At 38.5% G+C, this 12,191-nt stretch overlaps 1 long non-coding RNA gene across 1 annotated transcript; it reads right to left on the reverse strand.

The window, feature by feature from the left end:
* Positions 1–875: 875 nt before the first annotated feature.
* LOC142095272 (uncharacterized) lies at positions 876–7,462 on the reverse strand. Its single transcript, XR_012677768.1, has 3 exons — positions 7,376–7,462; positions 3,563–3,992; positions 876–1,588 (listed from the first exon to the last, which is right to left on the reverse strand). It is a non-coding gene; the product is annotated as an uncharacterized LOC142095272 (long non-coding RNA).
* Between the last annotated feature and the right edge of the window lie 4,729 nt (positions 7,463–12,191).

Here is a 12,191-nt window from a genome sequence, read left to right on the forward strand (position 1 = left end):
TATTTCAGTCTCCTGGACAAAACCATGTTACAATGCATGGGGTGCAAATTAGTATTCTGTTTAAATACTGACTGTTTTTTCAAGATCCTTAATGAATCAGGCCCTGTGTCTTTAAATGTGTAGTATCGCAGTATTAGCATCATTTAATGAGTTTGCTACCCTCTAAACTACGGGAGCCCTGTAGCACCAAATTACTGTGGGCCAGGGTGTCAGATTGACACTCTGCATCCTGTTTCCTCCTCCCCCCAGTCCCACATGGGAGCCTCAATCTCACTAGGAGGCTCCCATGATATAGGGATATAAATACATAAATTAATACATATATATAAAATTATTTAATAATATATATAATACTGGTGGCTTGCCTATAAATACAATGGGAGCGTCCTATACAGTAGGAGGCTCCCATTTAGGCAGGGTAGATTAAACACCCACCAGCAGGAGAAGAACAAGTAAAGCACACCAAGAAGAAACAAAACACACAGCGAAAGAAATTACAATCACTTTTATTCAGGTAAATGTATGTTCAGTTATCTAATATAATCTTTTTCATTTTTATTGTTAAAAAAAAATAGGCTATTTTTATATTGATAAAAATATATTGTACCGAAAACCATCCCTTAAGGATGGGCCACTACTTACGGGGCCAGTGCTGTGTGCTTGCCCCCAAGCTAAAGTCTACCAGCCCATGACTAGTTGCTATCCTTTCAGCTACTGGCTGATATCAAGTACACATCAGCTATTTCACTCCAAGCTTCCATTGTATGCTGCCATACAGTGGAAGTGCTTGTTGCCCTAAAGGCTGGAGGGATATAGGACCCATATCCTACCCGAGACCCGTGAGGCTATAATACAAGTTCTCCAGGGACAATATATGAAGGATGTAAAAAATAAATTCTCTTTATTAAAATTTAAAATAACTTACTAACATATTAAAGAATACCATAAAACCCATAAAAACTACAAACTCAAACTAAGTAAGAAAATATAAACATAATAGCCCAGGATTTTCAAAGTGTTAGTTCCATGGTTTCCAATGAGGAAGGACTCCCACTGTATTTCAGCATACTTGCACTGCTGGTCGGTGTGGAAGTTCTATAGGCAGGAGGGGTGCTGGCTTTTCTTCCCATCATGTGATGTTGCCCGTGAGGAGGGAGTGGTTGAAATATATGGGATGGGGCAGGCCGAAATAAAATCTTGCTCATGTGTTGGGGGGGCATTCTGTCAATCTAGTATATTGTGTGATTTCCCCCCTTAGCGCCCTATAGAGCACCTCATTAACTAAACGGTCTACCTCCAGTCTGCTCTCAACTGGGAGCCGTCTCATTTTTTCAGTTACGGATGCTCCCAACAGTTCACAATCGTCAGCCTCCTTTAGCATTAACTGATTTGCTATTTCGATTATCCTGCGAGTCAGGATCTCGGTTTGTTCGGGCTCACATCCCCTTTTTGTTCCCCTCCTGCCAGTCTGTTGCCCTTGTTGCTGGGTGACTTGCTCAGTGATCTGCGCGGGTTGCTGTGTGCTTTGCTGTGTACTCACAGATTCCACTGCCACATTACACAATCCCGCCTCAGAGGAGACAGATGGCTGTGTAATAAAAACACAAATGTATATAGTTAGTATGATAATAGATTCATGTATTGATTTAACATTACAACAATCTTTGCTTTGCAGTTCCCATCGACGGTTGATGGGCCATAGATGGCAAAATGTCAGAATTATGCCACCCTCTAAAAGTGGTTCCTATTTCTATAACTACAAGTGATTCTTCAGCATTAACCTGATGGCCATAGTGGATGCCAAATATAAATTTATCTTCATGGTAAATATGGCAAAGTGTCAGATGGTGGCATGGGCAGCACAGTGGCCTAGTGGTTAGCACTTCTGCCTCACAGCACTGGCGTCATGAGTTCGATTCCCGGCCATGGCGTTATCTGTGTGGAGCTTGTATGTTCTCCTTGTGTTTGTGTGGGATTCCTCCGGGTGCTCCGGTTTCCTCCAACACTCCAAAATCATACTGATAGGTTAATTGGCTGCTATCAATAATTGACCCTAGTCTGTCTCCCTCTATGTCTGTCTGTGTCTGTGTGAGTGTGTGTTAGGGAATTTAGACTAAGTTCCAATGGGGCAGGGACTAATGTGAGGGAGTTCTCTGTACAGCGGTGCGGAATTAGTGGCACTATATAAATAAATGATGATGATGATGATGGCAGGGCATTGGAGCAGACTGCCTTCCATGACAAACTTAAAAATAATGCACTTAATTTGTCACCACTGTCGAAGTCGTATAATTGGATGAACGAAAGTATATTGGTTAATATTGTTTTGCCGTACGCACACGCACTCTAACATTTCGTTATATATATATTTCATATTTATATTGATTCCATTCCAGAGATTTGTGAGCAGATAGTATTTAGTTTATATATTATGATTATATGTACACTTTAGTGTTATTTAATGTTCAGGTTATAGGAAACGTGTCATGTCTGGTATCATTTTAATCCCCTATTCATCAGCAGTTGTCGGGTTCTTTTAACGAAGAGATCGCACATTGCATACTCTAGTTAGTGATGTTAGGGAATAAATACTTAAAGTGATACTGACTGTAATGTGTAAATAGACTAGCTTAAACTGGTTTCTGGGCGGGAGAATCATCTGGAATGTTAAGCCCTCAGCCTTAGAGGGGGTTGTTTGAACTAGCCTATGACCTGTTTACACTGGACCCACCTGAAGTCTGTACCTATAGAAGCAAGCCACGTCATCTGCATTGTTCTCTCTGTAACACCGAGTATATATAATTTAGCTGTACTCCCACTGGCTTCAGTCATTCTCTGACCACAGTATTCTGGAGTGAAATACTGTACGCTGGTACCAGTGGGAGCGCAGCTAGCGCAAGCGAACGCAGCGGTATGTATTTATCTTTTGGTATTGGTTGTACTGTATTATAATCATTTATTGAATTGTTAAATTTTACATCTGCTAAAATAAATTACTTTGTGCCTTGGAAACACAACACAATCGCTTGGGCAATGCTTACTTGAAAACGATAGAATTACTTTAATACCACGCAATTCTGTATTTGTAGCTGATGAAGCCTTTGCACTGCCAACTTATATTTTAAAACCTTAACCCCAAAAAACTCTCACACCTGAAAGGACGATCTTTAACTACCAATTAGCAAGAGCAAGGCGAGTAGTGGAAAATGTTTTTGGTATATTGAGTAATAGATTTAGGATGTTCCATGCCGCCATAAATCTATGCTTTGACAAAATAGACAAGGTGGTGATTGCTTGTTGTGTCTTGCACAACTTCTTAGGCGAAAGCTGTAAAAGTTGAGGAAGTGGTGGGGTTGACACCACAAGTCTTGATGAAAGATGCCAGCAAAACAGCAAAGTTAAACGGGGACAAGAATTTGGAATATTTTAGTAGTGAGGGCGCTGTGTCCTGGCAGAATGAGATGTTATAACAAGTACATTGAAATTCTGTGCTGCAAGTACTCATTTTTACCAATATGTAAATAAATATTTTATGCGTTCATGATTTTATGTGTTTACTTACTATGTCACTTGTCGATATGTCTTCTGTTTTCAGAAGGACAGGTGTGAAACTACACTCCATCTGGGGCCCGTTGGTTGTTGACGGTATGGCTATTTCCTCCTCAGTCGTGAACCGCATGAGGTCAAAGTACCACAATTTGGGTACATAGATATCTTCATCCTCTACCCCAGATCTTTTTGAGGACTCCAACTTGTTGAGTTCCTTCTTGAACACAGTCCTCATATTTTGGATCTTCCTTTTGACCCAATCTACAGTAGCCTCTGGATAATGGGGAAGGCTCACTCTCACCATGTTCTCATAAGCCCTCATCTTCTTCCGCCTGTTGGAATATTCTTTTGACTTGGATTGCCACAAGCAGGGATGGGATCTGTAGGCCTCAATGAAATCCTTTGTGAGCTTCACACTCTTGTCAGATGCCATCATTAAATTTCTAAAAAATTATAAAGCATGTATTGTAACATTTCCATACACACAAAAAAACAATCAAAGCCAAGTCTCATGTAATAAACTACTTACCTAATAGCGATTAAATTAGTTATAAAAGTAGTTGAATCTGATCAGAAAGTACAAAACTAATAATAAAAAGTCTCAATGCAAATACCACCGCGGACGAACGTTATAGACGAATGAAAATTCGCCCACAATGCTCCACTCTGCAGCTAGAGCTCCCGTGATTGGTCCATACCAACTGTTAAAGCCCACATACGTTCTAGAAGCGTCTAAATAAATAGAGAGGAGACAGGCTGTTGCCAGTGGTACGTGAGAACATGGCTACTAAGAAAAATAAAAGTGAGGGAGGAATGGAGGGGGAAGAAGGGATGCTATTGGAAGAGTTGAATAGAGCCAAACCGATGAGTCCTAGGGAGATGGACGTGATGGTCCGAAAAAGAAAAAAAAAGAAAAGTAAAATACAGACGCTGATTAATATGCTACGCGACAAATTTGGAGGGATAAAAAGAAGCAAGTTCCAGATACAAAAAAGATTGTCAGATTTGAAGAACAAGGCGCAACAAAAGTTGAAAAGAATACGAATGAACAATAAAAAAAAAGGGAATATTGTAAAGCTTTTTAGCAAACGGTGTTAAAGATAACAATAACGATTAGTATGATTAGCAAAACAATGTAATCTATTTACAGAAAGAAAAATACATGATGAGTTGTGTACAGGAACACAGAGAAAGAAAAGAGAAGGAGCCATAGCCAGGAGATGAAAGAGGAAAACACAGACACAGGACTTGGGGAAATAAAATCAGACCCTAAAGAAGGTCATTAAAATTCATTAAAGAGTTAAAACAATGTAAGGTGTACCTATATGTTAAAATCTATATTTTAGTTGTTATGGACCATCACAGCAGCATACCTATAATCTGCCTGCAGCACAGGAAAATTACATATACATAGAGGTATATGAAACAACATAAAATAAATGTGCACATAATACACCAGTAAATAAGTGAGACTTTTTAGATATCGTGTACATATGCTTACATTTCATAATGAATACACTTTTGTCCACTTGACATGTGCTGTGGTACAGACGCAGGTGAACTGAACCTATGGACTTGTCCATAAGTTTTATTCTGGCCATAAGAGGTTATAAAATTTAGCTAGTGTGTGTAGTAAAAAGGAAGGAATTACAGTTATAAGGATTAACCCCGTAACATAACTGTGGTGAATAAAGCATAATCACATAATCATAATTGTCTTACACAAAGAGACATGGGCTATGTCACAACAAGATGGCTTGCTATATTTTATATAGGCAAATATAATTCCATATCCAAAACACATTTACAAATCAATACAGTTAGTGATCAAACATATTCATAAATAGTATGATGAAGGGCAGTCAGTATGTCAAGTAAAGCTGTCTGTCACGCAGGGAATGAGAGGAAATGAGTATCAGCTCAACTAATACACTTGACCATCTCTGTTTGGTATCTGTAGACTAGTAAATTTGTACTGGATTTATTAATGATAAAAGTGCTTCTGTGTGACACTCCCCATGAAAGATTTGTTACATTATAGGATTGGGTATTAAACAGGGAAGATGTACATTTTGGTTGTAAAACTGTGTCACAGGCCTCCCCTGGGGACCAGCCTCTGTAGGAGCAGAAAGGTGGAGAAAGTGTCTTTGAAAGACGAGACCACTTACAAGATATTGTCAAACTTTTGGGAAATTAATCAACATTGATAAGATGTCCATCTTCCAAGCCAATTTCCCTTGGCGCAGATTATACAATGCATATGTAAGATTATACTCTGCAACTTTGTGCTTTTTAATTTTTAATTCGTTTTGCTGTATGTTATGTCAACTTTTCTTAATTGTTTTTATAATCTGTAAGCATTCTACTTTTTTGTAAATTAAATCTATAGATTAATAAGTGCTGTCCTTATTGCTCTAAACGAATCTGCTGCCTGTTTAGAAGAGGTTTGATTGCTTAGCTGTGTTAACCCTTTAAATACCAGTGTGGGAAGTGTTAACTTATTTTAACAGAGCGTAGAGTATGCACAATTAGGTAATTAAGTCATAGGCGTTCTATGGGCCTTATACGTAGATAGTTACAGTTGCAGAGAGGGGTGGAAGTACTTGCCTGTGTTGGGGAAGGGACCAGTTAAATCTGTAACCTTGGGGGTAGGCGAGCATAAGATTTAGGCTGGAATCCTGGGTGTCCTCTTACAGTAAACTTCCAAGTCACGAGTGTGTAGAGTGCGGTTTGTGACGGGTAAAGGTATTTAGGAGCGGTTTCCTGACAAAATAGAGGTTATATATTTTTTGCCTGTTTGATTATTTCATAAGTTATCACATTGGGGAGCTGGAATCGGGTCACCCTGACAATGTGTGTATATAAAAGACGGTGTGATAACAGGCAAAATAACACGCAGATAATACAGAAATTAAGAAATGAACACGTCACATCAGTTAATAAATTAGACTTTATGAGAACATGTATTTTCACGTGTTAACAAATCATGTTATATACACTTGCATACAGGAATACGTAGATGACATATAGAGCATGTAAAAAAGGTTTATTAATGATCTGCTATGAAAAGAAGATCACTGTGCTCCATACTTAGACAATACAGCACGTTGGAGACGTAAGAGACAAAATCATAAATTTAAATATACACTCCCAGAAAGGCGTCGCAATTGGAGGAACAGTCAGCAGAATGGTCGGACAAATGGTCGCGAGTATGTACACACTGCAGAATTGGCACAAAATTATTTAATTGTCTTTTTAGTGATGTGTAGCTATTTTAGTCAGTTTATAAAGTCAAACCAAACAATACGCTGTGCTTTGGTACAATAAAACATGCTCATGGCAGTAATGTGATTTTGACCTAGCAGTTGTTTATTGTGTAATCGGACAGATGATTGGATGAAAAACCTGTAGTGTTTACCCAGCTTTAGTCAGTTGGGCAAGACTGAATTTATTGTTGGTACAATAGAGGAACAGTTGGGAAGTGTCTGTACAAAAAAAATCATGAAGACTGATGTTATATAACCATAACCCCATGCCACATAAACCATAATTACCAACATTCTAAAATTGTTCACAGGGAGCCCTTGTTGCACAGTTGGGGCATGTAGGCATGACACACATGATTATACCAAGCCTTTTATTTGCATTTTAAAAAGTCATCTAAGGATTGCATTGAAGATGCAGAAATGTAATCATTATTTTGTGCACCTGGGAGAAATATGGAAACCCTGGGACTGTCCTTGGAAATAAGAGACAATTTGCAACTATGATATAAACAGATGATAATAATAATAACAACAACAACACTACATCACAGGGTTATTACCTTTTCCAGGAAACATTCAGTTCAGCAATACACACATTTATCTTACAACAGGAAGTTGACAAAGGCTACAGCATGGGATTCTGGTAGTTGTAGTCATGTAGTGAAAGCGGTGACTTCTGGGAGTTTTAGCCATGTGTCCGTTACATTCTGAATTTCAGACCAGTTTCTAGATTTAGCGGGCTACAAGAAAATGGCCAACGTTCTCCCAGACACTGCATTGTTACCCTAGTGTTTATCTGCAAGTGACGAGGAACACTGAAGCAAATGGTCAAAGATAAGGACTGAAGAGAGTCTCTCTGCCCGGAGGACAAGTGTTTTTGTATAAGAAGAGTTTACTATTCTTCTAATGTTTTACAACACGACAGTAGCTCAAATACAGGAGACGTCTCATTACATATGAATATCACTGTGAAAGATACAACATGGGGGCGTGGCTAGGGGCGTGGCCTGTTTTTTCTTAAATTTGCTGAAGAGAAGTCCAATATATGCCCCCTAGTACAGTGATGAATAACCTGTGACACTACAGGTGTTTGTAAAACTACAACCCCCAGCATGCTTTGCCAGCTATCAGGTAGTTATCTACTGGCAGAGCATGCTGGGGCTTGTAGTTTCACAACACCTGGAGTGTCACAGGTTAGTCATCACTGCCCCAGTAGCACTCAGGAAACACATGAAAGAAAGAACTTCTAGTACAGATACATTACATTGTTCACATTACAGATTAATCAGCAGCCGGCAGTATGCATGATAGAACAGATTTATTTTCCAGGGCCACTTTCAGTTCCCAATAAGTCCCTGCTTTTGGGGAATAGCTCTGGGTCTTGGCTGGCACATGGGTCCCTTCAATGCATATAGGGGTTTCACCTCAAGCCCCCTTGTAAGTGCATCTCCTTCAACCTCTATTGTTATGCTACTGAGGAGGGCTATAAATACTTTTTGGGCAGGTTTGGCAAGTGATCAATGTATATAATGGGAGCTTTAAATAAGCCTTAAACAGGTGGTAATCATATTAACGGTGATGTAACCACTGACATTGTTTACACCTACATAATTAATACGACAGTGAAGAAAGCGACATGTAAAAAATAACTACTTGCCTGTAAACAGACACACTGGAAATCCGATGTAAGGAGAGGGCGACATTTCCAAATTACGTCATTTGCAAGCGCGACTTGGACATTACGGATTTTAAAGCGGCAACGCACGGACCCATGTAAGTATTACCTTTACGTTAGGTTTTAGGGTTAGGAATACAATTAATATAACCAGAATTAAACGTGTTCGTGCGTTTCCGCTTTAAAAAAAAAAAATCCAAGTCGCGCTTGCAAGTTACGTTATTTGGAAGTGTCGTCCTCTCCTCACATTGGATTTCCAGTGTGTCTGTTTACAGGTAAGTAGTTGTTGTTTACATGTCACTTTCTTCACTATGGTTATAATTATAAAGGTGTAAATACAGTCTGTGTTTACATTATCGTTAACTCGTACTACACCCCCTTAGACGTGGGCTTTCAGTTCCACTTAATAAAATATGACTAAATAGTTAAATATATTTCAAAACTATTGCCAAATGAAATAAGAAATTATTTTTTTCATTAATTTTCTCGTTATCCTGAGATGTGCAAAATATGTGCAGATAATAGTGTGCAAAACAAAAAAAATCCAGTGAGCAGCGGTTCTGTAGGCCAAAATGCCCTGTTAATGAGAGGTCAGAGGAGAATAACCAGACTGGTTTAAGCTGAGAGGAAGGCAACAATTTTCAAATAATCATGTGTTACAACAATGGTATACAAAGGTGAATTTTCTCAACGTTCAGTACATTGAACCTTGGATTGGATGGACACCAGCAGCAGAAGACCACAATGGGTTCTATTCCTGTCAGCTAAGAACAGGAAACCGAGGCTCGAGTAGGCCCAGGCTCACCAAATCTGAACAGTTGAAGATTGGAAAAACGTCCCTGGTCTGAAAAGTCGCGATTTCTGCTGCAACATGTTGACCATGACCAAGCGCTACGGAATATGTTGGCGCTATATAAATAAATGATGATGATGATCCGTTTATGGCCACAAAATACCCATCTTCCAGCTGGCTGCTTCCAGCAGGATAACGCACCATGTCACAAAGCACACGTCATCTCAAGCTGGTTCCATGAACATGACAATGAGTTCAGTGTATGCCAATGGCATCCACAATCCAATAGGGCACCTTTTGGGATGTGGTGGAACTGGAGATTTGCAGCCGACAAATCTGAACCAATTGCCTGATGCTATCATGTCCACATGGACCAGAATCTCTAGGGGATATTTCCAGCACTTTGGTGTATTCATACCTCAGGAAAATTCAGGCTGTTCTGGTGGCAAAGATGTACCTAAAAGGTGGCCACTGAGTGTATAATACACACAACAAATTCAGATTTGTGCATCAAAATGATCACACATTGGTATAGAAAAAAAAGTAATTTTAAGAATATTGTACCAACCATTTGCTGTACTAGTAAATCATCCGTCTCAAATTGTAAAATACTTTTAAGGTGATCTAATACATAATAAAATAAGTAAATGCCCAGGGGTGATTTCCAGTTTTCAAAAGTATTTAAAAATACTACTAAATGTCAGTTTCAAAAATTCACAACGGTCTTTAAAATATTATATTTCTTGATGCTGCAAAATGTCATGTTTTTGCAGTAAATGTTCACATTAGTGAACGACGTATGTTCATTTGTCACTTTGACCAATCATTGACTTTTTAATTAAAAGCATAAGCCCCATTGGTGTCTTTAAAATGTAAAATAAAAGTTACTTTAGTTTTTGATATGTTGTTTTTCCTTAATAGAAAATACATTTAAATTACTTTAAATAAACTGCAATCAACTTAAATCAATATTGGGAGCAGTCATCATTATTTTCAATTTTTAAAATGTTTGATTGCTTATCACTTTGGTCTCATTTGCCAGAAAATGCCAATGGAAGTATATAGAAGTTATTAGTATAAACATTTATTTATATAACTACAGCATATTCTGTAGTACTTTACAATTGGGAACAAGCAATAAATAAACGATAAAAAATGTCTGAGTATTACAGACAAGAGGTATGAGATGATAGGAATTTGATACACGAGGTTAATTGCTACATATTGTATATTGGTCCAGCCAGACTGCAAGGGTAAAAAGTGCTTAGTGGGCTATATGATCCAGTCCTTCAACAATGTTGGGATGTTTGAGTATAGAAAGAACATATGTAAGTCTTGTGTGAACAGAATAGTCTAGGGAGGTTACAAGGATGTTTGAAGAATTTGATAAGCTTCCCTGAAGAGGTGGGTTTTCAGATACCGCTTGAAGGTTAGAAGGCTACAGGCAGGTCTTGTTGTGCATTTGAGGGTATTCCACAGAATTGGTTCAGACCAATAAAAGTCCTGTAACTGACAATGGGAGTAGACAACGAGTGTGGAGGAGAGAAGCAAATCTTGCTCAGAATGGAGGGGTTGAGTTGGGAGATATGTTGAGACAAGTGAAGATATGTATGTTGGTGCAGTTGTTCATGACCTTGTATGTTAGTGGAAGCATATTATATTGAATTTAGTAAAAAAAAAAACAGGCAACCAATGTAGGGGCTGACATAGCAGAGCAGCAGTGGAATAACATTTTGCAAGGAAAAATAGTCTAACTACTGCGCGCAAAATAGATTATAGGGGTTAGTCTGGTTCAGGGAAGACCAGTAAGGATGGTATAGCAAAGGTCAATGTGTGCAGATAATGAGTGCATGAATTAACGTTTTTGTAGTGTCTTGTGTGAGATATGTGGGTATTCTAGTAAAACATTTTTTAAATGAATGCAACAGGATTTAAATACTGACTGGATGTGGGGAACAACGGATAGTTGCTAACAAGGGAAAGAGGCAGATAAAAAAAGGGAAGAATATAAAGTATTAATTGATGGTGGGAAAGCGACTAGCACAATATACTATCATCTATTTATTTTTATAGCGCCACTAATTCCACAGCGCTGTACAGAGAACTCATTAACATCAGTCCCTGCCCCATTGGAGCTTATAATCTAAATTCGCTAACATACACACACACAGACAGACAGACACACACAGACCGAGAGAGACTAAGGGCAATTTAGAAACAGCCAGGTAACCTATGTTTTTGGAGTATGGGAGGTAACCAGAGCACCCGGAGGAAACTCACGCAAACACGGGGAGAACATACAAACTTGACACAGAAAAGGCCATGGTCGGGAATCGAATTTATGACCCCAGTGCTGTAAGGCAGAAGTGCTAACCACCGTGCTGCCCATTAGTACCAATGAAGAAGAGTGTGTGTTGCTGAAGGGAGACTGGGTTTATGGCCATTTTACATATATACAAGTAGCTACAGGCAAATATAAAGAGAATAACTGTGGGCTGGAAATACCAAAAATTGCTGTTACCCACCAAATATTATTCAACTCAACTGTTGACAGAAACTCTAAGAGAATGTCACTGAATGCCAGGGAAAATTATTTACAAAGTCCATTTATTAATACCCATTTTGTATCCTCAGATATTTGCTGAAAATTATGTTTGAAAAGTGTATGTTCATACCCAAGTGTAAAAACATTGTAGTATTACATTCTAAAACATTCCAACAGCAAGTATATGGATTTCCTTATGCAAAGTTTTGTTTGTGTTCAATTCACTTCAGAGCGGAGTTACATGGGTTATCACTTTTTTGTTAGTTATCTGATGCCTAAAGCCTAAGCAACAATGGTTTATGATTTCACTGTAGTGTGAATTATTTCATGCCTAAGAAGCATTGACTTTTTGTCAAAGCATAT

This window comes from Mixophyes fleayi, chromosome 6, assembly GCF_038048845.1.
Source record: "Mixophyes fleayi isolate aMixFle1 chromosome 6, aMixFle1.hap1, whole genome shotgun sequence".
NCBI classification, from domain to species: Eukaryota; Metazoa; Chordata; class Amphibia; order Anura; family Limnodynastidae; genus Mixophyes; species Mixophyes fleayi.